The sequence below is a fragment of the Pleurodeles waltl genome, chromosome 11 (genome assembly GCF_031143425.1).
Source record: "Pleurodeles waltl isolate 20211129_DDA chromosome 11, aPleWal1.hap1.20221129, whole genome shotgun sequence".
NCBI classification, from domain to species: domain Eukaryota; kingdom Metazoa; phylum Chordata; class Amphibia; order Caudata; family Salamandridae; genus Pleurodeles; species Pleurodeles waltl.
Genome location: NC_090450.1, coordinates 702587149 through 702613646, shown reverse-complemented (window position 1 = coordinate 702613646; position 26498 = coordinate 702587149).

Below are 26498 nucleotides of genomic sequence, written 5' to 3'. Positions count from 1 at the left end.
CCAATTCGCCCACCTCAGGGAAAAGGATGTAGCTCCTCATGTATTTCATCAGGGCCGACAACACTCTGGATAACACCTTCGAAAACATGGGCTGAGACATCCCAGAAGCAATTCCCACTGTTGTCTGAAATGACCCACTTGCCAAGAAGTGGAGTACTGACAGGACCTGCACCAGAGGGGGAATCCCTGTGGGTTGGCGGATGGGGGACATCAGGTCGGGCTCCAGCTGGGCACACAGTTCATGTATAGTGGCACGGTCAAGCCGGTAGGTCAGGATAATGTGGCGTGCTTCCATTGTCGACAGGTCCACCAGCAGCCTGTACACGGGAGGATTCATCTGTCTCCTCGCCAAACCCAGCGGACGGTGCCTAGGAAGGACAACATGGAGCACACAGTCAAGCAACCCACAGGTACGTACTCACAGCTTGCACAGTAAACGATTCTCTATGCAGTGAATGGCGTGTCTGAGTGGCTATGCAAGGCCTAGGCCTGTGTGACGCAGTTGAAATTGAGCCATGTGGACCCTCGAAATGGCGGCTGCCTGACCTGTGAAGTGTGACAATGGGATGTGAGGTCAATGCGCTGGCGTGGCACACCGCGGCGGTCGGCGGTCGAAGACCGCGGCGCGAAGCCGCATTGGTTAACATTGAAGCCTATGGGTTTCAGGAGCCAATGGCGAAGGGCGCCGGCGGTGGCGGTACGCACCGCCGCGGTACGCACCGCCGCGGACGTGACCGCCATTTTCTATCTACTTATTCACTTGCGACTTGAACTTTCACAGGAGAGGACCTATACTGCAAGTGTTGCTGTGACCTCGGTCTGGAAGGGACAATGGCTGCTGCGCCTGGGGAAAGGGCCCCTGCCTTCACTGGAGAAGAGTTGGAGAAACTTGTGGATGGGGTCCTCCCCCAGTATGCGCTACTCTACGGTCCTCCAGACCAACAAGTGAGTTTAATTCAATATGGATTTAGGGCCACTGGCTGGCTTGGGGGCCTGGCGGGGGGCCTGGCGGGGATGGGGGGCATGTTGGGCCTGGCGGGGGGCATGGCGGGGGACCTGGCGGGGATGGGGGGCATGTTGGGCCTGGCGGGGGGCCTGGCGGGGGGCCTGGCGGGGATGGGGGGCATGTTGGGCCTGGCGGGGGGCCTGGCGGGGGGTCTGGCGGGGATGGGGGGCATGTTGGGCCTGTCGGGGGGCCTGGCGGGGATGGGGGGCATGTTGGGCCTGGCGGGGGGCCTGGCGGGGGGCCTGGCGGGGATGGGGGGCGTTGGGCCACTGGCAACGAAAATGCAGACAAACTTGAACGTGGTATTTCTCCCTCCCTGTACGTGTCACATAGGTCCGTGCCCATGAGAAGATCGGGATTTGGCGTGCCATCGCCAAGGAAGTCCGGACCCTGGGGGTCCACCATCGACGGGGCACCCACTGCCGCAAGAGGTGGGAGGACATCCGCCGCGGGACCAAGAAGACCGCCGAGTCTCTGCTGGGGATGGCCTCCCAACGTAGGCGGGGTGCCTGCCGTCAACTGACCCCCCTGATGTTCCGGATCCTGGCGGTGGCCTACCCTGATTTGGATGGGCGCGTGAGGGCAGCACAGCAGACACAAGGGGGTGAGTACAAGCATTATCTACTCTGTTGTCGCGCAGTGGAGGTGTCTGGGTGGGGGAGGAGGGCTGTGGGTCCCCCTAGGCCAGGGCGATATCTGTAGGCTGGGCCCCCCCGTAAGCCCCTGTGTCCCCAGCCACCACCCTCAGTAGTGTGCCAGTACAGCCATCCCTGGGCCGTGTCATCCATGGGTGCAGTTGTCAACTCTAGGCGTGTAGGGCATGTTCCACGGAATGCGTAGGGGACCCCAAGTGCGCAACTTAGTGCAGGGGCATCTGTGTCTGTCATGTCCGCTAACTGTACCGGTGATCCATGTACTCAAAATCTCTTTATTTCTCTCTCCCCTCCCCTTTTTGTTTGTCTTTCTGTGCTTGTGTGCATCAGCATCATCAGGCGGAGGAGAAGTGGCATCAGGGCAGGAGGGAGCTGCATCTCACATGGCCCAGGAGGGCCATGCCACAGAGTCTGACTGGACCAGCGAGACGGAGGGCGAGGGGAGCTCCACAACGGGGACGACTGGACCCTGCAGCGACACGGACACGTCCTCGGAAGGGAGCTCCCTTGCGGGGGTGGCACCATCCGTGCCCCCGCCATTACAGGTACAGCCGCCACCCAGCGCACCATCTCCGCCCTCCCAGCAGCCCCTCAGCGTTCGCCCCGTGCCCGCTCTGCCAGGAAGCCGGGCATCTCCTTCGCCCCAGGCACCTCAGGCCCTGCCCCTGTTACCCCCGCTGCCCTCAGTGAGGAGGTCATTGACCTCCTCCGAACGCTCATTGTTGGGCAGACTACCCTTTTGAATGCCATCCAGGGGGTGGAGAGGGAGGTTCATCGCAGCAACGTACCTGGAGGGCATTCATTCGGGTCAGGCTGCCCATCAGCGATCGTTCCAGGCTCTGGCCTCAGCACTGACGGCAGCCATTGTCCCTGTCTCCTGCCTCCCTCTACTAACTCCCTCCTCCCAGTCTCCTGTTCCTCTGCCTGTCCCACCCACACCATCAGACCAGCCTGCACACACCTCAACACCCAAGAGCAGCTCATCCAAACATAAGCACCACAGATCACGCAGACATTCACACAAGCAACATTCCGATGCAGACATGCCAACAGTCACTACCACCTCTGTGACCCCCTCCTCCTCGTCTCCCTCCTCCCTCCCTGTGACGTCTACACTCACACCTTCATTCACCTCACCATCAGCCAGTGTTTCCATCACCAGCACACCCTCCAGTCCAGTCCGCACACGTGCAGTCACCACCCCCACTGCCATTTACACGTCCCCTGTGTCCTCTCCCACTGTGTCTGTCACCCCCTCTTCCACACCACACAAACGCAGCCACCCACCCACCCAACAGCCATCCACCTCACGACAGCCTCCCGCTCCTGCACCTGCACCCAAAGACAGCAAAGTTGTCTCGCCTACAACCACATCCTCTCCCTCCACTCCCATTCCCACTGTACCTACCACTATCCATTGTCCCAGGAAAATCTATCTCTCTACTGCTACCTTCTTTCCTGACCCTGAGCCCCCCCCTCCTTCTCGTCGGGGTAAGAAGAGCACCTCAGCCACCACCAGCCCTGCAGCCCCCTTGACAAGGGTGCAGGGGTATTGGAGCCCACCAGCCCGCAGGTCTGGATCTTCGCCCAGCAGCAAGGGGACAGCCAGCCCACCCCCTGGGAAGAGGAGCAGAAGGCGGAAGGGCCGCCGCCGGAGCCCGGGTTCTATATCCCCCCAGGACACTAGCCAGCCACCGTCAACAGCCACAGCTCCAAAGGGAGGAAAGGGCCACAGACTCCCGACTAAGGAGGGCAAGGGCAGCAAGGCGGAGAAGTCAGGCAGCAGGCCTGCTGCCCATGGAGGACCCGTCACAGCTGCCCAGGAGGAGCCCGCAACCCCCATAGCCGCTGCCCCGGGAGGAACCGGCACAGCTGCCCCGGGAGAGCCCACCACCCCCATAGCCGCTGCCCAGGGAGGACCCAGCCCAGCTGGCCAGGAGGGCCCCACCACACACAGCCCAGGTGGGCATTGAAGGAGCACCATCCCCGCTGCCCAGGAGGGCACCACCAGGCAATGAGCAGTTGGCCATAGAATGTCCGCTGTCTCCAGCACCGCTCCGCTGGGGACCGCCGTCTCAAGAACCGCTGAACTGGGCCCCGCCGTCTCCAGCACCGCTCCGCTGGGGACCGCCGTCTCAAGAACCGCTGAACTGGGCCCTTCAAGGCAAGAACCGCTGAACTGGGCCCCGCCGTCTCCAGCACCGCTCCGCTGGGGACCGCCGTCTCAAGAACCGCTGAACTGGGCCCTTCAAGGCAAGAACCGCTGAACTGGGCCCCGCCGTCTCCAGCACCGCTCCGCTGGGGACCGCCGTCTCAAGAACCGCTGAACTGGGCCCCGCCGTCTCCAGCACCGCTCCGCTGGGGACCGCCGTCTCAAGAACCGCTGAACTGGGCCCTTCAAGGCAAGGACCGCTGAACTGGGCCCTTCAAGGCAAGGACCGCTGAACTGGGCCCTTCAAGGCAAGGACCGCTGAACTGGGCCCTTCAAGGCAAGAACCGCTGAACTGGGCCCTTCAAGGCAAGAACCGCTGAACTGGGCCCCGCCGTCTCCAGCACCGCTCCGCTGGGGACCGCCGTCTCAAGAACCGCTGAACTGGGCCCTTCAAGGCAAGAACCGCTGAACTGGGCCCTTCCAGGCAGGAACCGCTGGCCCTTTGGCAGACGTGGCAGGGCAGGATCTGTCTCGGGCAGGGCTGCAGGATGTCCTCTGGCCAACATGCCTCCTCCAGTGGCAGTGGAGTCTGTTATGGACTGTTTGGACTGTGGCTTTGCTCTCCCCAGGATGGCCCAGTGGGCAGGCCACCCACTGTATGGACTGTATGGACTGTGGCTTTGCTCTCCCCAGGATGGCCCAGTGGGCAGGCCACCCACTGTATGGACTGTTTGGACTGTGGCTTTGCTCTCCCCAGGATGGCCCAGTGGGCAGGCCACCCACTGTATGGACTGTTTGGACTGTGGCTTTGCTCTCCCCAGGATGGCCCAGTGGGCAGGCCACCCACTGTATGGACTGTTTGGACTGTGGCTTTGCTCTCCCCAGGATGGCCCAGTGGGCAGGCCACCCACTGTATGGACTGTTTGGACTGTGGCTTTGCTCTCCCCAGGATGGCCCAGTGGGCAGGCCACCCACTGTATGGACTGTATGGACTGTGGCTTTGCTCTCCCCAGGATGGCCCAGTGGGCAGGCCACCCACTGTATGGACTGTATGGACTGTGGCTTTGCTCTCCCCAGGATGGCCCAGTGGGCAGGCCACCCACTGTATGGACTGTTTGGACTGTGGCTTTGCTCTCCCCAGGATGGCCCAGTGGGCAGGCCACCCACTGTATGGACTGTTTGGACTGTGGCTTTGCTCTCCCCAGGATGGCCCAGTGGGCAGGCCACCCACTGTATGGACTGTATGGACTGTGGCTTTGCTCTCCCCAGGATGGGCCAGTGGTCATGGAGTCCCCTCGTGGATCTGGCGGTGTGTACTCAAGTGGCTGAGGTGCCCCCCCTTCCCTTCCCCCTGAGGTGCCTGTCCTTTTTTCTTTCTGATGCCCCTGCAGTGTTCTCTCCGTGGAGTTCTTGTCGTGGGACTGGGCCTTGCCCCTTTGCTCAGGACCCCTGTGGTCCACGGACAGTGGTTGGACTACATTTAGTAGATGTATATATTTTGTACATAGTTTATTTATTTATTGGGATTACTGCTGTCCATTTTTCAATATATCTGCCCGTTTAAGATCTCTTCTTTTGGTCTTTGCATTATTTCGGAGGGGGGGGTTTGTGGGTTGTGACAGTGATCTGTGGGAATGCATTGATGTGTGTGTTGTAGTGGGTGTGGGTGGGTGGGTGTGTGCCGGTATTCTTTTCCCTCCCCTGTGTCGTAGGTGCAGTACTCACCGATGTCTTCCGCGCCGCCGGGCGTGCTCCTGGTACAGGAGCAGGTATAGGAGTGCGGGGATGACCTGCAACTCGGGTTCCATACTGCCGGAATATCACGTGGAGTATGTGGAGGTGAGCGTTTTCCCGTTCGTAGTCTGTTTCCGCCGTGTTTTTATCGGCGGTGCTCCCGCCCCGGAAAAGGTGGCGGATTGGTGGGTCGTGATAGGGTGGGCGGTACATTGTCTGCCGCCTGGCTGTTGGCGGGGACCGCCGCGCTGTTTGTTTGTTCCGCCGTGGCGGGCGGAGTGTTAATGCGGCGGGCTGTGTTGGCGGTTCCCGCCAGGGTCAGAATTGCATATTTTGGACCGCCGGCCTGTTGGCGGGTTGGCCGCCGCTTTATCACCGACCGCCAGGGTCAGAATGAGGGCCATAGTCTCTCTCATCCTGGTCTATCTCCTCTTATTGCATGCCCTCTTCTTTTCCTGGTCATCTTGGTCGTGGTCTTCCTGGTCTAACGTCTCCACATCCCCCTGATCCTCATAGTGGCCCTGCTGTAAACCAACTGGTGATTCTGGTCCTTTAGATAGTCCCAGTCATGATGGTATTTGCCCTCTGGCCCTTCACCTCTTTCTTCTGGGCTGCAGGACCTGGTCTTCTAGTCCTGATCTTAAGGACTTTCCCTCCATCTAACTGTCTTCCAGCTGCTCCTTTGCTCCTCCTCATCCTCTCTGCCTCCTGTTTAGATCCCTCTGATTTTCTGGTCCTCCAGATCCCCTGATCCTCGTGGTCCTGGCCCTCTTATCGGCCATCTTCCTACTGGTCTCCTCCTCTAGACCTTCCAGTCCTTCTTCACTTCTTGCTATCTTGGTCCTCTTTGCCATCCTTGTCCTGGTCCTGTTGGTTGTTCTTGTATTAGGTTTATGTACTTTGTCCTCCTGGTGGTCTTTGTCCTCCTGCTATTCTTCCTCCTCCTAGTCCTCCTACCCCTTTTCCTTCTAGCCCTCTTGGTCGCAGTCATTTATTGGTCTTCCTGCTAGCCCTCCTCATACTAGTCCTTTCCCTGTCCCTCTTCCTGGCCTTCCCTGTGGTCCTTCTACTTTTCCCTGTTCCTCTTTTTCTTGTTATATCTGCTCCTTCTTCTCCTGGTTCTAGTGCCCCTGGTCCTCAGGACTGTCACCTCCTTGAGCTCCTGGTGGTTCTTGTTTTGGAGGTGATGTCACTCATGGTGGTACCAGCCCCCTGGTCCCTCTTTTCCTGGTTCTCTTGTTTCTTGTGGTCCCCATGTTGATCTGTTCATACATTTCCTTCTGGCCCTCCTCCTTCCAGTCTTCCTGTTGGTCTTCCTTCTCCTCCTCGCCCCCTCTCTCCACTTCATCCTACTCCTAATCATACTCCTCATTGTCTGTGTGGTCTGCTTTCTGTTCTTCGGGGTCCTGCTCCTTCACTTTGTCCTCCTCCTGGCCTTCGTTTTCATCCTCATGTTTCTTCTTATCATGTCATTGTTCTGGTCATTTCACCACTTCTTCCATTCTTACCTCCACTAACCCCCTCTAAACCACTCCTACTCCCAGCCGCTGAAGTCAACCAGGTACAACTGCCATGCATGAATAGACTAAAAGTCAAACTGCAGGGCTGGATATTCCTGTGGTTGAGCTTCATTCTTATGACCTTGGAACAGCTGACAGCTATGCTTTGTCAGGTAGGTGTTTTGTCCTAGTTCTGTTATTTTCATTTTGTTTTGCTTTTATTGCTTTGCATTCTGCTTCTTGGTGTTGGGTTTTTCTTACCCCTTTTTAATACAGAAATAGAAGTGCCAAGATGTAAAGAGGTGTTAGTAAAAAAATCCATGGCTGATTAAACATATGACTCTTGATATCAGGGTGCTTGCAGTATCTAATTTTGTCTCTGTCCCTTTTAGGAATAAGCTATTTCTTCATGTCTTTTCAGATCTGACTGATCAATGGAGAGGGGCTATTGTTTATTTACAAGATAATTCAGTAACAGGAGCTGCAGGCATAGATGATGTTCTGCTAAATACAGTTTTAAAGCATTTTCCTTAAGAGATGCTAATGGAAAGGAATGTGAACAACTGCATGAAAGTGACCTTTGGCCAGACGTACAAACTCGTGGGTGAGTTGCTATTAGGAAATTGCAAACTGCGATGTACAACAGTGTGTTTGACACTGTTAGCAATTCGCAATAGGTCGCAAATGGACCTGCCATATCAATAATCATGAGGCAGGTAGCAATTTGTGACCCATTGTGAATGAATACAGTCACAGGGGTGGTCAGCAGACCACTATGTCTGTGATTGCTTTTTAAATAAAGCCGTTTTTAGGGTCGAGCCTGTGTCGCATGCGCTTGCGCATGCATTTCACTTGCGAGGCGCTTTAGTAGTTAGAAAAGGGTTCGGAGCCCCTTCCATGTCACTTCAGTGTCTTTCATTGGTTCGTGGGCTTGCCTGTTAAAATCTGCTTGTTTTCATTAGTGGAAGGCATGCAAACGTCATGCCTTTTCCGGTGGTTAGCCCTCCTCGAGCGCAGTGACCAAGTAGTGAAAACATGGGAGGCTCGCTGTTTTCTGTCCGGTTTCTGGACTACTTTTTATCTTTTTTCGCAGTGCGATCTCGCTTGGCAGAAGTCGAGCGCTTTCCATGATATCAACCCTGTTACATAGTCAATTGCACTTTTGCCGGTTACGGAGATAATTGCTCTTTTGCCGATAGATTTCACTACGAGTGAACTGTAGCAGCGCGATCGCGCTCTTTTTTTCCATTTAATGTGGCAAGAAAAGTCCGGTTGGGAGTTAACAACTGCTAATTGCTCTAACTCTGAGAAATGCGAGACCCGTTGCATTGCAATGCTTGTTTAAAAACGCAGTCCGTTTTCCTTAAAGGAAAACGGGATTTGTTTAAAAAAGAAAACTGAAAAGTTTTCTTTTCATTTTTTAAGAGTTGGCAGTGGTCCGTGGGACCGCTGCCTACTCTTAAAAAATGTTTGCACCCACATTCACAAAGGGGAAGGGGTCCGTTGGGAACCACTGCCCATTTGTGAATGTGTTACCACTTCCTTCAAGGAGTCAGTAAAATCTGAGTGTTTTGTGACTGCATTTCAGTCGCAAAACATTCACAGATACCAGTGCAATTAGGTATTTGGAAGGGACGCCCTAAACACACCCTTCCTAATACCGAATTGCAAAAAGCAAAATGCGATTCAGTAGCACGTTTCCAAGTCACATTTTGCCTTTGGTACATTGTAAACACCATTTTTCCAGTTGCGATCGGAAAAGTCCTTTGTACATCTGGCCTATTGAACCAGGCAGGACTGGCCCAAAAACCGCACTAGGCACTGTTTTTTTAACAGTCAGTCTGCCCCTGCCTCCGAGAATGTAATTTAGGCCTTTCTTCCTGACAGCCAGCTTTGTGGGTTTTAAACTTAGAGAAGTTTGTGACACAAACATAGGGCCAGTATGAACCTATTTCAACTCTTGTGGCAGAACGAGGCTCATTTAACACAGTTTGTGTTGATGTCTTATATATAGCATTACAATTCTATCGTTACTTGTAAGGCTTCTACACTGGGGTCTGCTTGAATCTTTATTGCCACAGTCATTAGAAACGCAGGGATAAGCTACTTTTACGAGCTCTCTGAACTTGCCAATCACCCCCTATGTAGCTTTCAGCGGGTGGTAAAGTTGAACACTCAAGGCTTATTCTTGGAGGGAGGTGACTGGTAAAACGTTTGTTCAGGTAGCAGAGATATGTCCAAACAGTGTTAACCTTTCACGTAAAAGATAAAGTACTGATATTAAGATGACTTGCTAAATAACTTCAATGTTTGATGGTACAATCGTTATCCTTTCAAAGTATATGTTTTTTACCCGTTAACTGTTCTATGCACTACAGGGACACACTGTAGCAGGAATTAAGTTGTAAAGTTACAAATGTCACTGTAGCCAAACAGAGCATCTGGGCGAAGCATTCTCACCAAGCACAGTTTGATCCTGATGCTGCCTTTGTTGTTGCAGTATTTGCAGCTTCGTTTGTCCTCAGATCAGAACTACACAGCTCAGCACAGATGGATGAAGGGAAAATCACATATTCTAAAATCAACTGACTACATACATATGATGGCATCTGCAGTGAATAGGAATGGCTGTTCAGAGAGGGGCCGGATGGTGAGCGGTGCTGGGCAGGGACGTGGACCGTCTCGCCATATCATCTACTCAAAGGGTCCTCAGTGGCAAAGGCGGAGGAGTGGTACCCAGGGCTGTACAGACGCTGGGTTACAGAAGAGCAGCAAGTGCAACGACAATGAATGAAAAACGCACAGGCCTTAATCAGACACCAGGTTGTATAAATCAGAGGGTATAAGAGTAATATCAATTCAGGCGCCCACCCATCCAGGAGGGTCTTTCACTCTTTTGGTGAGCACAAAAAGTACAATCAAGTAGAGCACTTTGCCACAGACCCAGGAAGCAGCTCCCCTGCACTAAAAACATAGTTGGTCTGCCTAAGTGATAATATATTTTTATTATATAAAGCAGATTGTCCCAAGAACGCAGCCAGTTCCCGGGACCTTCAACATACATTGTTATTCTGATGAAAGTGCTGGAGTAGTTTGAGTAGTTTAAGGGACTTCAGCTTTTGGTGAAGGAGCAGCAGAAGGGAGGGAGACAGTCCTTGCACCTTACAACTCCGGTTTTTGGGGGCAGTGAGGGATGTTAGGATGGAGAAGTTTTCATCATTTTCTGAAAGACAGACAGACACACAGAGCACAGAACTCTTAAGTTTTCCATACGTAGGTAACTCATTCAATCCTATATTTTTTATTCTGGCATGTGTTGTGTTTATTCTAGTGTAAAATCAGGATTTTGTTTCAAAGAATATAAGGAAAAACCTGGATGAGTTACTCACACATGACTTCTGGAAACCTGATTACTGGGGCATGTAACACCAGTAGGTCGGTGTGCCATGGCCACTCAAGTATTTGGCTCTCAGTCCAGATAACACGCTTCCCCCCGTTCCTCTTTGATTTTGCCGCACTGTTAGGCCAGTACTCTGGTGCCCATGGAGGGGTGGCTTGGATGGACCACAGGGATACGTACAATGGGATGTGAGGAGCATTCACACAATACGAAAGGCAGACATGCCTTCCACATTTCTCTTTCAAGTTTTATTTCTGTGCAAAGGACACTTACTTTTTTAAAGATAGAGTGCCACATCACAAAGTCACAAAGTACTTGTGTTTGTGTAACATTTCTACAAGGACAGTTCTGTAGCAGCCGATTGGGCCTACAAATTTGCCAAACACAGCAGTGAGCAACAAACTGAGAACAATAATGACCATCGCATGTCTTCAGTGTCAGAGTCTCAGAACCGAGTACAAAGAATGAGATGCATTTCAGCTGATGGGGAGCTGATCACTCTTATGCCCTGGCCCAGTACTGCTTTGCCTACTGTTATGTGTCTGGATCTGGAATTTCCTTAAGGATCATTCCATGGCACTTGTGAATATTTGGAACAATTCTCCTTCATTAAGTTTGTGGTACTGGAAGACATGGAAGATGGAGGGTTGAGTAGGGTCAAAGAATCAGCACTAGTATGATAGGAGCATTATGACCCCTTTGGTGTTCATTGTCTTTGTTTAGCCGCCTTGCATCAGAAGTGGATATCTTGAGTATCACTTGATCACCACACTTTCAGTTCCTGAGCCATGGTAAAGGATACCTCAATGGTTAAAAAAATCAAGGTGTAATCTGTGGCCACCTATGCGGTAGAATGTGGAGTGCTCATATTTTCCTGCAGGAACTACAACTCTGCCTGTTTATTGTCTTGGTGCTTTGCAGAAAATGTTTATAGGACGTGTATGAAGCACTCCTCTTCGCTTTTGACCTCAGGTCTTTGAGCCATGATGCACATTGTTTAACCTTTCTCTGGCCAAGGGACTACTGTATCACATTTGCCGGTATTGGGAGCCCATTTACTGCTTTGATCTTAGATGGCCGTCCATTTGTTGTTAGTATCTTTTTAAGTTTCCTTTCAATGGCTTCCACTGTGGTGGTACTCTAGAGTTCAACTTCAGGATATTTGGAATGTACATCCTCTATCACAGGCTGATGTCTCTGTTCCGGTGTGGTGCAGAAGCCGGCCCTAAGGCGGTCCCTGAGAGTTGGCTTAGCATTTACGTAAATATTCAGGAAGGGCAGTCTAAATGCCAAATGATACACTGCTTGGTACAACAGTCAACTTTGGAATTTCTCCTCCAACACAAGTTCCATGCAGGGGTACCATACAACTTTAATTGGTCAGTTGTGTTAAACTCTTCAGCACCAGACTTTCCAGTAGCGTATACCGCTTACCTGATTTTTAGGATAGTAGCCAGATCTTGCTTCATTTTAGATGTACGATGTTGACTGCCTTGCAGGATAGCATTTTGCTCATTTCTCTGGAAGGTGTGCATTACTAGCTGCAGGGCGGGTGTCACTGCTGTTTCCTACGCAACCTCTTTAAGCTCTCTGCTGATGTTTGTAAAATAATTTGCATGTGTTATTCTGAACTTAAGCCCTTTCTTCCGTTGCAGTGGTGGACACAGGTGTGGAAAGTTTATCTGCCTCTGCTGATGCTCCACTTTGAGCTTCTATTCCAGGAGTAGAAAGTTCCACTTTTCCGTGTAAGGTGGATAGTGTCACACTGATCCTTGAAACAGGAACAAGGGTACTTTGTGTTAAGTTATCATATGGGGCAGGTATCCATAAAGTCAAATGGAAATGCTATCAGCCTTTTACAATTGCCTCTTTGTTGATTTGGGAATATCAGTGCTAAGTGTCATTGAGTGCTTGGCTCACATAGGTGGAAGCAGGCATGCACAACAGGAAGTTGCCCTCCCTTGGAATGTTGGCCACCTGCCATGGGGGTTTGGTGCAAGGCACTGTGGCCAACCCACCCGCTGCACATGGCCAAAGCGGAGCACGGTTTTGGTCACCCGCAGAGGGATTGTCCACATGCAGCCGGGTTTGGCCACAAATGATGGGGTTGGCCGCATGCAGTGCGTTGTTGGGCGCAGGGTTTGGTAGGAGGCCAGGCCCTCAGGCCACCCACTGGTGTGTATGGCCCTTCATGGTGAGCTTGCTGCCCTGCTCCCTCCTGCCCTCAGTGGTCTGCAGTGCTGCCACTACCCATCCTGGCCTGCAATCTGTGGTCAGCTTGCTGTCCATGACCCTGTCCTTACCTCCTGGACTCTGTTCTCCTTGTGCGTGCCCCTGTCCCCTTCCACCTGCCTTCCGTAGCCTGTTGTGTAGCCCCATTCCGCACCCTCTGTTCTCCGTCTACCTGCCTTTCCCCTCCTACCTACCCTTCAGGGTCATCTTGCTGCCCCTGTCCATGCCGGCCTGGCTTCTTTGGTTAGCTTGCAGCCCTTGCCCCTCTCCCCCTACTCTCCGTTCTCTGCATGCCTGTGCCCCCTCCCCCTCCCTCCTGCCATCTGTGATCTGGTGTGCTTCACCTACCCCTCCGGCTTGCACTCTTTGGTCAGCTTTCTGCCCCTGCTCCCCTCTACCATGCCTCCTTTCTCTGGGTGTGTGCCCATGCCTCCTCACTTCTGCCCTCTGTGGTTCACTATATTTCCCCTGCCAGCCTGCTCTCCAAGGTCAACATGCCACCCCTGTCCTTGCTCACCTCACCCCTGCTGTCCGTTTTCCATCTCCTTGCCCTTAGCCCCTCCCACCTGCCCCCTATGGTTACCTTGCTGGCTTTCCCTCCATGGTCAGCTTGCTTTATCTGCCCTCCTGGATTGAATGCTGGGCTTTCTATCAGGTTATGCCCTTTCCCCAACCTCCTTACTGTTGCTAGCCAGGGGATAGTGCTTGGGGCCACATGTATGATCACGGCCCTTTGCGAGTCGGAAATAGCGATTTTTAAGAAATCGCTATTTCCGACTCGCAAAGTGCCATGTATCACATTTGCGATTCGGTAATAGCGTTTTCTTAAAAATTGCAAATGCTATTACCGAATCGCAAATTGCGATACCGGCCCCATTCGCAGCTATGGGCCTGTTGGGCCATATCTGCAAATTTTTTGCATTTCCCAAATTGCGATTTCTGAACCAGAAATCGCAATTTTGGAAATGCAAAAGCCCAGGGTGTTGGGGGCCTAAGGCCCCCTCTGCTGCACCCCAAAAATATTTTGGGGGACATGTAAGGTGCATTCATGCCAAAAGGGCATGTGTGCTTTACATGTTCAATGTAAAAATGCATTTTAAATGCATTTTTAAATTTTGCACCAGCTTACCACCTGGTTTCATGTCATGGTATATTGCATGTGCAAAATGCCATTCTGCGAAAAATCGCAATTTGCAATTTTTTGCAGCATCGTCTTGCAATGTGGATATTGCGAATCGCAAATTGCGACTCGCAAAACCAGGTCGCAACGCAAGAAATCACAATTTTAGCAATTTCTTATTTGTGGTCTGCAAATGCCTTTCATGCATCGCAGACCACTTTTTTGCACTCACAAACGGCCGAATTTTACGATTCGCACCGTTTGTGAGTGCAAAAAGAATTCATTCATCTGGCCCTTGGTGAGGTATCGAAATACATGCTTCTAAACCTAAGTTATTTTTGTGGGCAAAACATTCAATATTTCAGGATGTTTTGAACCCACCTGTTATCTGTTTAGCCCTGACTGAGCGGGGTTTTCTATATCCCAATGTAAGAGTGTACTCATTAAATGACTGGTAGTACAGACCTTTGTTCGTCGACGAAGAAAAATAAAACGGTGTGATCATCTACATCAAACATATAGCAGTAAAATATATAAAGACATTTAGGGCCAGATGTATCATCACAGCCCTTTGCGATTCGGAAATTGGGATTTTTAAGAAATCGCTATTTTCGACTCGCAAAGTGCCATGTATCACATTTGCGATTCGGTAATAGCGATTTCTTAAAAATCGCAAATGCTATAACCGAATCTCAAATTGCGATACCGGCCCCATTCGCAGCTATGGGCCTGTTGGCCCATAGCTGCAAATTTTGGGCATTTCCAAAATTGCGATTTCTGAACCAGAAATCGCAATTTTGGAAATGCAAAAGCCCAGGGTGCTGGGGGCCTAAGGCCCCCTCTGATGCACCCCAAAATAATTTTTAGCAACATGTAAGGTACACACATGCCAAAAGGGCATGTGTGCTTTACATGTTCAATTAAAAAATGCAGTTTAACTGCATTTTTACATTTTGCACCAGGTTACCACCTGGTTTCATATCATGGTATTTTGCATATGCAAAATGCCATACTGCGAAAAATCGCAATTTGCGATTTTTTGCAGCATCGCCTTGCGATGTGGATTTTGCGAATCGCAAATTGCGACTCGCAAAATCCAGGTCGCAACGCAAGGAATCGCAATTTTAGCGATTTCTGCTTTGTGGTCTGCGAATGCCTTTCATGCATTGCAGACCACTTTTTTGCACTCGCAAACAGCCAAATTTAGCGATTCGCACCGTTTGCGAGTGCAAAATATTTTCATACATCTGGCCCTTAGTCACAAGGGGTAAGTGAGGGATTTTTGATAAATGTAAGATTGGTATCTATGTGCTCCTTCAGTACTGGGAATTTAGCTACCCTGGAAAAATGAGCGAAATGGAGGTACAGCGGTACCAAAAGAATCTATACAAAAAGATGTAAGTGGAAATTGCATGTATACTAGTGAGAATGGGTGGCTCTGACAAGAGCTGGTGTGTTTATAGTGTGCTGTGCAAACTTAGAGGCAGAACTGGATACATTCCTTTATGTAGTTTAAGAAGATCAATTTATTTTCTGCTGTAAAATACACTCCATACCATAGAAAATACCTGGCATGTTAAAGGTTAATGTGGTATATGGAACCTATGCCATAGTGTCGGAGAACGCCTAATCACTTTATTGACATGCTTCTAGGATTTCTCACTATTTGGACAAAACTGTTTAGACCACTGCCACTTTTGCTTTTGACATATGTGGGGACTGAACTAAAAATACAAGGGAATGGCCCAAAATACAGACATGAACAAAGATGCTTGTATCCTAATGTAACAGAGAGAAAGAAGTCTGTAGTAGAATGTGAAGTGCTTTGGAAGAGTATGCAGTTTCAAGAGGAAAAACGTTTTTTAAAGTCATAGGATCATGATTGGTTGCTGTTAGTGAGGTAGAACAGAATGTTAGGTAACAAGTAGCTGTCATTTGTTTTGTGAATTGTTTTGAGAAAAGAGAAAGTCCTAAGTATGGTGCTAAACTCATTAGTAGAACAAGAGGACTGTCAGTTACAATATTTTGAGCCTTTTGTGTTGCACACTGTGCTTGGTGAACTATTGAACAGGAGGCCGGCTTATAGCCAGGATTTACTTAGTTGCCTAGGAAACTGGTGTAGAGTAGTGGTTTAGGAGATTCACTGTTGATTGAAAGAGAAACATTATCTGCTGTGTAACGTGAATTCCCATTCAAGTAGTATTGTAATGTAAAAATGTAACTACATGTTGATAATTAAAGTTAGACAGTGAAATTAAGATTCTGGAATGAATGAAAAAATGGTAAAGTTAGTTAAAATATAACAAAAGAGAAGGAATGAGAAGGGAATGAACCAAAAAGACAATTTTGTACATGCACATGAAGTGTTTTTCAAGCATAAGTCACCTAATATGGTGCAGGGGAGTACTATATGGTGTTTTTGGTATTTGTTGTGCTATTTTGCAGGACCCAAAAAGTGCAACAAATGTATGTTTTTAATGGTGGTTGTACTGGTTCGGTGTAGAAAGGAACAGCGAGGTAGGTTTCGAGAGTTGTCTAAAAAGTAGACATGAAATGATACAGAGCAGACTAGTACAGGTTTTACGGAGGGATACTGCACATTTTACAAAGTTATCTTGGTTTTCAATGTGGTGTCAGGCACCTTTAAAATATTCCATCTGGAGAAATGTTTACCTTCCTTTTTTACATCCTGACAAATAACTGAAGCTTGTTCCACATGGAAAGGTCATTTATACAGTTCAGAAACTGTGAAAAAGTTAGCTGAATGTACGCCTAAAGAAGAATATTTGCCATTATAAGTTCACTTTGAATGGGGGCGTGGCTTGGAGCCCGAGTGGAAAGACATTTCGTTTGAGCTCCGTTGCGCCCTCAGCGACTTAGGCAATTCCCAGCCATTCTCACACACAGTGATGGCTTTATCTGAGCGAATGCAGCTGAATCCCTGAGCGGCTGTAGTGTACTGGTTGGTGGCTCTGAAGCGCAATTATGGGTCCTTTTCGAAGCGCACTGCACAGTACCAAGATTCCTCAAGATAGTGGGCCGCGCTGAAGTGAGTATGAGTGTGGCTTGCTCTACCCTGCACAGAGCTCCTGCACTGACTCCGTCTCCTTCTTTAATCCCTTTGTCATTCCTGAGATGTTTGCTTTGTCCAGCTGTCCTTTTGAGGGATCATTATTTTCTCCTCCCCACTCTCCATGCCACTGCTAGCTAACGATGTTCAGCAGCTAGCTTGTTCAGTCCCTAATGCTGCTGGGACATAGACTGTGAGTCACCTCCAAGTGAAGCCTTCTGTATGGTCATTGCAAGCTTTCAGAATGACCTACCCCACTGTTTGTTGCTATAATCTATTGTCATCTACTCCTGCATATCAATATAAACCTATTTACAGCTGCCTCCCTAGTATCACCCATGGTTCCCCAGACTTCTGGCCCCCACCAAATTTGTCTCTCTGCCTGTCTGTCTGGTTGTTGTGATTGATCCATCCATTTGATTTTCTCCTGTTAAGAATTTGGACTCCAAAATCTCTAAAAGAATGAGCCAACAGGCACTCTTAAACGCACTAAACAGAAGTTGAATGCTGTACATGATATTGCACAGGGTACCAATACTGACTTATTACCAGTGGAATTTGATGGTATTCAGAAATATTGTAAATAGCTAAACATCAAGATGACAGATGCAGAGGGCAGAATCAGCTTGGTAGAAGATCATACCACGGTACACGCAAAAGAACTCAGAGAGTCAGAATCATTAACTGCCTCCCTCAAATGTGAAATTAGTGACCTGGAATATCAGAATGGAAGAAGTAACCTTAGATTTTTTTGCCTTCCAGAGGGAGCTGAAGGAGAGGCTCCCTCGTTGATTTCCTCTATCAAATCCTGGACTACGCTTAACATCACCTTCCCTAAAGACTTTGAAAAGGGATATAAACAAAGGGTTGCTACTTTCAAACCCAAGAACTCAAGCTCTCAGAGACCAGTCATCTTCAAACCGCTACGCCATCAGCAGACTGAACGGGTTCTAGCACAGATGAGGAAGATTAAATCTATTGCCTGGCATGGGGTGAGTATCTCTATTTCTCAGGATTATGCAAAAGACAGTGTAGCCTGGCGAAAAGGTTTCTTAGTCCTTGGAAGAAGGCTTCTTGACAAATCTATTCAGCATGCCTTTGTAGGCCCATCGAAAGTCAAGATAGTTTTTCAAAGGAAAACTGTTGTTTACATGCAGCTTGCCAACTTGGAATTGCTTTTGGAGAACAAAACTGAAACACTGATGCAGAGAACAGTGTTACCTGTTCAGATTAGCGTTGCTGATTTACATTGGTGCCACTCTGGATGGTGTAGCTGGTTACCTGCTGGCTGGGATGCCTTCCTTTGAAGAATTGATAATATGTTCTCTTTACTGCTCAGTGCCATGTTATGTAATATAATGCAGTGGTTCCCAACCTTTTGATTTCTGTGGACCCCCACTTTAACATTAATGGAACCCAGGGACCCCCACTGAATCATCATGGGAATCCGGGGACCCCCGTCTGAGTCATTACTGGAAGCTGGGGACCTAATTTGTCAATATTTGTTAATATTTTTCAATTTTCTAGGCTCTCGCGGACTCCCTGAGAATGCTTTGCGGACCCCCAGGGGTCCCCGGACCACAGTTTGGGAACCACTGATATAATGGATGCCTTTGAGAGTTAGACCTTACAATGTGATAATTTCTTCTGTTCTTTGATTAACCTTTAATACCAGCATGTGGCACTTTTCCTGTTTTATGATTTCACTTAAGGTATTTTAGGAATATCGTCTGATCCATGTTAATCAGGCTGTCGGCCTGTGCACCACGTTTAGTTAATGTGCATTATTATAGATGATTCTTTGAACCATCTAGGTTTTCATGGTTTGTTATACTGTTGTGTCATGGTGGTATTACTCTTGCTTGAGTCCAACTGCACTCCTGTCAGATAACTTCATTTCTTTAGGGCTTCCCGCTCTTGTTGTGGGTTGGGCTTTAGCTCTTATATATTTAGTTTCTTTCACCTTTCTTCTTCACTCCTTAGGGTTTGGGTATTATTGCTTCCCAATTCTCATTTTTGTAAACCAGTCCTCTTTTCCTTTCTTGCCATCTTACTAGTCTCTCTGGCAGTCATGGAGTTAGGCTCTTTCCTCGGGTTGCCCGCAATTCTCACCCTGCTTTGCACTTATTATAGTTGTCCTACACGCATCAATCATGGGGATCCTGCTCTCCAATGGCTCTGCTGAAAGTAATCTCTATTAAAACCAAAGGTCTGACTCATTCAGGGAAATGCATCACGTTCTCTGATTACTGTGACAAACTCAAGGGTGACATAGTATTTTTACAAGAAACCAAGATTTACAAAGAGACACTGGGTCCATAAAATAAAGTGCTCTGCCACCTTCTCAAAGAAAAATGGTGTACTCACCCTCATCTCCAAAACTACGGGACTCTCCATTATTTCATCAGAGCACAATGTTGAGGGCAGATGGCTAGATACCCGGCTGCAGTGTGGCGAGTTTAAAATATATGCTGTTAACATTCACACTCCCAATAGTGATACTCCTCAGTTTTGGTCTGCTTTGAACTCCAAATTTTCTTCCTTGCCCATGGCAGCTTGCATTATATTTGGCAGTGACTTTAGCGTTCCAATGTTGCCCATTCTTGATTGGCGATCGGCATGTAAATACAGACCTACAGATGCTTATAATAAACTATGCACTCCTTTTTGCACCAATCACAGCCTGATTTGGACACTTCATAACCCTACAGGTAGAGATTTTTTCACCTCTCAACATAATTCCCTTTCAAGAATTGATTACATTTTAGTTGACTCCTCTTTATCTCAAGGCACACTGTCTTCTTCAATTGAGGCACTCATGATCTCTGACTGTGCTGCTATTACCTTGACTTTACAGATTGCCCCACATCGTCCTAAAGGTTGTTCTTAAAAGATGATCCTGGCAATACTGGAACAGGTCTCTTCTGTACAGTAATTTGATAAATAGTTAAAATGCTTTATCCAAGAGGATATTAACTCACTGTCCTCTCTGGCTTGCATTTGATTGCCCTAAAATGCTTTATTTGGGGTCAGATTATTAGCCTTATGGCTAAAAAATAAAAATATCAAATCATCTTTAGAAAAGCTGACTAAAGAGATTTAAAAAAAAGAAACACGTTAAAGATCCTTTAACAATACCTCTCTCCATGTCACCTTCAAAAGTCTCAAATAAGAGGAGTACATGAATATCAGCAAATGAGCTCACCTTTGGGTTCACACACAGAAAGGGAAAAACTCCTAGATCTCAATAAAGCTGGGAAAATGTTAGCAGCTTATTTAAGATTCAAACAAAATAGAAAATTGATCTAATCCATCAAAGACCCTGAAGGCTCTACTAATGTCAAATCACCTGAAATTCTAGCATGTTCAAGAACGTTCGAGAATTTTTATGAATCTGATTTAGCTACAACTTGACTACCTCTGTCTCACATAGTGAACAAAAAACTCAATTCAGAGGCCTCCTATCTGCATGGTCACCTACACTCAGCTCATGGTGGTGTAGGATGGAAACCCTGAGAGTGATGGTTGACCATTTTAATCAATTTCTTGTCTGCTATGATTATTAAACCACCTCCTCGCTCATTTTTCTCCACATTATATAACATTACCTCTGCTTTTCTGTGGAACAATAAGAAACCTACAATTAGTTACATAAACTACGTTTAACCTACAGTGCAGGCAATTACAATTTTCCTAATTAGTTTGACTATCACTCTGCATTCCTGGCTACTTAGGGAGCACACTGGTTTTCTCGGGACTGTAGCAAAGTCCCACCTTGGTTACAGATTGAATGCTCCCTTTGTTTTCCTTATTTCACCCTTGGCACTTTAACCATGCCCTCAATATATCTTGCTCATTCTATCCAAATTATGAATAAAACGAAAGTCCCAAGGCTGGTGGATAAACACCTTTCTAGTGACTTCCCCTACTATAACCACATGTCCTTTTGGAAAATAGGAAAAGGAAGACCATAGTCTCATATACTCTTGGCCCAATTTAGGCGCCTAAGGGCATTAATCTGATTACTGACCTCTACTCGGACTTGGAACTTCTATCCTTTGCATTCCCACAAAACACATTTTCCCAGTCCAATATGGGTTTCTACCATTTTCTGACAAAGGAAAGATCTCCAAATCAGGTCCTCTTCACCCGACAGCCTTGGTCACTTTTCCGGATCAATTTCTTCTCACAGGATACTTTGCTTCACAAATGTATGCTTCACTGCTTTCTTGTACCCATAGTCCCCTTCGGTTTATTCCAACCAAATGGTCCAAGTAGTTCCATACCACAAACAGAATGCCTCCCTTGCCAGATACCTGGGGGGAAGATTTGTACTCATTTTTTATAGAATAAACGTATTCCCCTCCCTCATTAGCTCAAATTCAACTATTTACATTGCATCGTCTGCACTGCACCCTGGATAAATTATTTAAATTGAAACAAACTGATTTGGATACCTGCTGGACTTGTCGTTCAGTATGTGGTGACCCTTTGGGTTCAAATGGGCTGGCCCCTTATTTCACCCAAATTGCTAAGCAGCTGAGTAACATCTTTGCTATCAGTATTGCATTAGATTCCCCCACGATTGCCAGCTAACATGCAGCTGAGAACCCACTGCCTCTCCCTGCTCCTGACTTAGCTCTCTATTTTTTAGAGACGATTACAGTCAAAGTTGCCCTTCTCGATTGGAAAAATGCTAATCATGTCTTCTTCAATACATGATAGCCCTGGGTAACTTACATTAGAAGCACACATTCCTCTCAGATGCATCTTAAAAGTAACCGTAATATTTCGCAGAAAAGTTGGAAAACACTGGACACCTTTACATGGTATCCATGTCATGCTTAATTGAAGGAGATATGATATGTAACTAATTTGTTTAACTTTGTATCTGCCCCTTATGACTGCTATTTCTTATTAGTGCCTATCTTCTTCTCCTCTCTGCCATCTTTTTCTCTTGTGAATTGGTACCCACTCCTTGATTATGGTTGTATGATAGAACCACGCATGCCGGAACAACGCATGCCTTAACAATGCGGACCGAACCACAACCGCGCAGTTTCCACACATGCCTTTACCACGCATGCCTTAACAACGAATGTCGTTGGAAAAGCATGCCTCGTAAAGGCTTATGTGTAAACGGCATGTGAAACAGCATGCCTGCTTCTGTCATACATCCTCCACCCGCCCTGGGGGCCCAAAACTGCCCCCACCCCTAATAGCTAGGCTACCCTGGCCCGCGACCCCCACTCTTTAAAAACAAATAGCCCGTCCCGACCCCCCCACCTAAAACCTTTAATCCACCCCCCAGCCCTGCACCAGCCCCACTTACCTCACATCGTCCTCTCCCGATCCACTCTAGCTTTTTATATGCCTTAACCAGGCATATGCGTAATTTAGCACATCCGTGGTTAAGGCACAGAAAAAGCCATGCGTTGTTCCAGCAAGTGTGGTTACACGTGTGTACTAAACATGCGCGTTGTCCGCAAAGCATTGTTAAGGACGTTTCCCCTTGATCTTTTGACTAGCAAATGTTTTCTGCAAGATGTAATGGTAGCAATACCTAGCATCCTTGTCAGCTGTATGGTTTTCTACAATTTGTATTTGCCACCCATCTCTAGCTTTTCACTGTTAGCCTTATTTAATGTGCTTACTGTGATGTACTCACATACGGTCAGGCTCCTGCTTTATTATCCAGCTTTTTGTAGTTTTAAAACTTGTGACTTATGCCTCATATCGCCTTTGACAGGTACATGTATGCTCACACCAATGTACAATCATGGCCTTAACTTTTTGTACTAATCTTTTAGTTTCCCATTATAAAATGCAGCTAAAATATTTTGAAAAAATAAGAAACTAATTTTAACCATAGTTGCGAAGTGAACATGACTGTGCTATTCAAGTTGGAAATCTGAAAATGTAGAAAGTGTACTTTAACCCTGATGAAACAATGTGGAATTATGTGTTAGTAACACGTGAAAACGTGCAGTAAATTATGAGAGTAGGGCAGAAACCTGCAGGAAATTATTTAATGTGCAATACTTTCTAGAACTTTAACTCCTTGTTGTATGCGGAATGTTGTAGGTCAGAAGGTAATTCAAGAGTGAAACTGATGTTACTCACCCCTCCTTCCTACAACATTGTTATAATAAAAGTATAATGAAGAGAGCAAAGCTTCGTAGGGAGTAATGTGGAAAAGTGTGTATTCTAAAAAGTAAGTATTCATTGATGCTTGGTGTCAGGTAGCTCCACAGCATTGATTCTGAAGACATTTTTACTTTCCTTTCTTACATTCTGGCAGAACATTGGGGGTTAAAACACGTGCAACCACTGAGAAACTTAGTTGAGAAACTGTTCAAAATGTAGAGTGAACATAGAGTGAGATATACCTTTAGAAACTATACTGAAAAGTCACTTCACACTATAGTCATCTACTGAATTACTGTGGTATATAAGTTGGACATCTGAAGATGTGGGAGCAGCACTTTAACCCCAAAACAACCATGTAGAGTAGTGTGTTAATAACTCCTGGAAATATGCAAAATCAAGTTTGAGGGTCAGTCACAAACTGCAGAGATTTATGTAATGTCTCATTAGTTCTGCATCTTTAAGTGGTTGTGGTATTCATGACAACTGTAGTAGGTCAGAAAGGTAAATCTAAACTGAAATTGAAGTAACACACAATTCCTTCCCATAACATCTATTTAGAAAGCCATAATGAAACAGACCAGAACAACATAGGCTTTAAGGTGGAAAACTGTTCATTCTACAATGTGTGTATGCTTTGGACTTGGAAGTAAGGCAGCTGAAAAATATGCAACATGTGACTGAGAGGTTCAAGTACTACACTGAATAAGTAAAAACAATACTTTAAGTCTGCGAAAAGTATGTGGAATAGACAGGTACTAATCTGTAAAAACAAATACACTCCAAGTAAAGTCTGAAAATAGGCCCAAAAATTAGTGAAAATAATTGAATGTGTAGACAGCTCTCAAGCTTTTACGTTCTTGTGGTTTGCATGATGCGTGCAGTAGCTGAGACAGGAGTATCCCATCAGAAACTGAAGTTGTTCACCACTGCTTCCAAACACAGGCATGTGAAAACTGATATATTATAACAGAGCAAAGATGGACAGGGTCTAAAGCGGGAAAGTGCATGTTCTACAATGTTAGCATGGATTGCATGTTGGGTGTGAGGCAGTTCCATCTTTATTTTCCTCTTTTACATCTTAAGTTTTGTCTGCCCTCTTCTGTAATACAACTAGCGCCGGTGTACATTTAGTGCAAGTGCTATCTTTAGTGGATGTTCCTGCTCTGGCATGGTAGAGTGCATCATGCTGATGATGGAAACAGTTTGCCTCTGCACAGGAGCTTTATTATAGACATGGGTGCGGACACAAGTAGGCTGTCAGGAGGCACATTTACTACATATTCTGTGCGCTTCCTGAGGGTGACCCTGCAGGAGGGGAAAAGGGGGTCCCGTGAACCCCCCAGGTCATCTCTCCACAAATGGGTACAGTAACTCACTGCACACCTCACTTTCCCTCTTTTGGAGTGCAGGGAGTTGTTGCCTTCACAATGAGAGGCGAACCAGTTGCTTCAAATGACTGGTACATCTTTCACTAATGCAGTGCCCTCAGGGCAGAGTAAGTTCACAATTGTCCTGAGGGGAGTACATTACTTGTAATATGGTGCACTGTCCCTGTTTGCACCTGTCACATCTGTTCAAAGATGTACCATGGCACAACAGGGACAGTGTGCTTATTTCATAATATGGCCCAGAGTACTTTGTTTCGAATAAGGACATCCTATCCTCATAGGGAGGAATATTCTAATAGTTCTGTAACCTGCCATAGTGAGCTATACCAACAATTATAGGTCCTTGCCTGTGGCTTGAATCCATAATGCTACTACAAGTCTTTAATGAGTGCTGTAGCTCTCTACAGTGGACTATAAAGATTTATTAACATGGAGAGACCGTCATGCCTGCCTCCCTCTCATAATCCGAACACCATTCTTGTGTTAGAATCAAGCCTTAAGGTGGATCCGCTGACACAGGACCCTGACCAGGGAGACACTGCTGTGGGCCAGCAGTTTGCTCTGCCATACAGCAGGCCCGCATGTATTCCACTCTTGGACACCACCGGTATCTCGAAATTAGATGACCTCTGGGAGGGTGGCACCCTCTGTGCATTCTAACATCTTGTAGACACGTACGAAATGCACAGGTTGCAATTCTACAGATACTTACAACTTAGGCAAGCCCTGAAACAGCACTAAGAAGGTCTCCGTGTGGTCCCAGAACACAGTCCACTGAAGGCCTTGATAGGGGGTTAACAGCATCTCCAAGATATATCATTCTCTAGTCAATAACACCACAGATCCCATGATTGAGGGTACAGTGGGAACGGGACATGGGCACACTGGAGGGAGATGACTGGGTGAAAGCTAAGATGGCCATGTGGGTATTGGTGATATCCAAGCACCTTATACTAATACAACTCAAATACCTGCACAGGGTTTACTTTAGCCCAACTAGGTTGCATACGATGAAGCATGCCCTGGACCCTCTCTGCTTACTCTGCAATACCCATATGGGCACCTTTTACCATACAATCTGGGAATGTCCATCAATACAAGGATATTGGCGCAACATATGCAAGACTCTATCCTATGTCGCCGGAGGTCTGGTGACAACCAAGCCCAAAATGATCCTACTGGGGCTCATGGATGAGTGGGGGGCGGGCGGGTAACAGATGCACTACACTACTCGTAACATTGGGCCTCCTCCTGGCTAAACATGATATTGCCAACAACTGGAGAGCAGAGACACAGTCCACAATGGACGAATGGTTACATTGCAGAAAGCTGTGTGTTATGTCAGTAAAGCCAGGAGCTGAGCCGAAAAGCATAGTATAATTTGGGGGACATGGTTTGCATATTCCACAACTCGAACATAATGTGTGCCCTTGATATATTGCAAGCTAAATGTCTTCAATTGGATAGAGGGCTCAAGGTGATTGATGTGAAATACACTCCCTGTATATTGTATGGTGTGTTCAGTTGAATACTTTTGTAAAATCAATAAAAAAGATGTGTCAAAAGAATAGGTAGAGACAAGACAAATAATCAAATACAAAATGTTCTTTTTCTGTTTTTGAAACAGTAAAGGTGGTTCTGAAAAGAATCCTTTTTTGGTGTTTTTAAAGTTTTTAACTTTTTTTAAGGAAAACCTGTAGAAAAAAATCAAGGAATGTCAACCTGAATTAAAACAAAATATTTTTTGCAACTAGCATGAAGATGATCTTAAACTTCACTTGTTGGGGCTTTATAGCTCTGTTCGCCACAGCTGATGACTTTATGACACACTAAATAATGCACACTAACAGTGGCAAAAAAAGGATCCCACTGTACTTTCTTGCTCAGCAGGACAGCCACTGGGAAAGTGATTCAGGAGTTGTTAGAAACTGCTAGGTCGGACATGATGTTGAGGCTCCCTTTTAGTCACACTAGAATCTTTTGGTTGCATTGAACTTTCAGGAGTGCCATGCATTAAGATGCTTATGTACAGGAGTGGCTTGCGCTGCTAAATAGGGGCAGGGTGGCGGGCGGGTGGGGGTGTAGGAGAGTGAA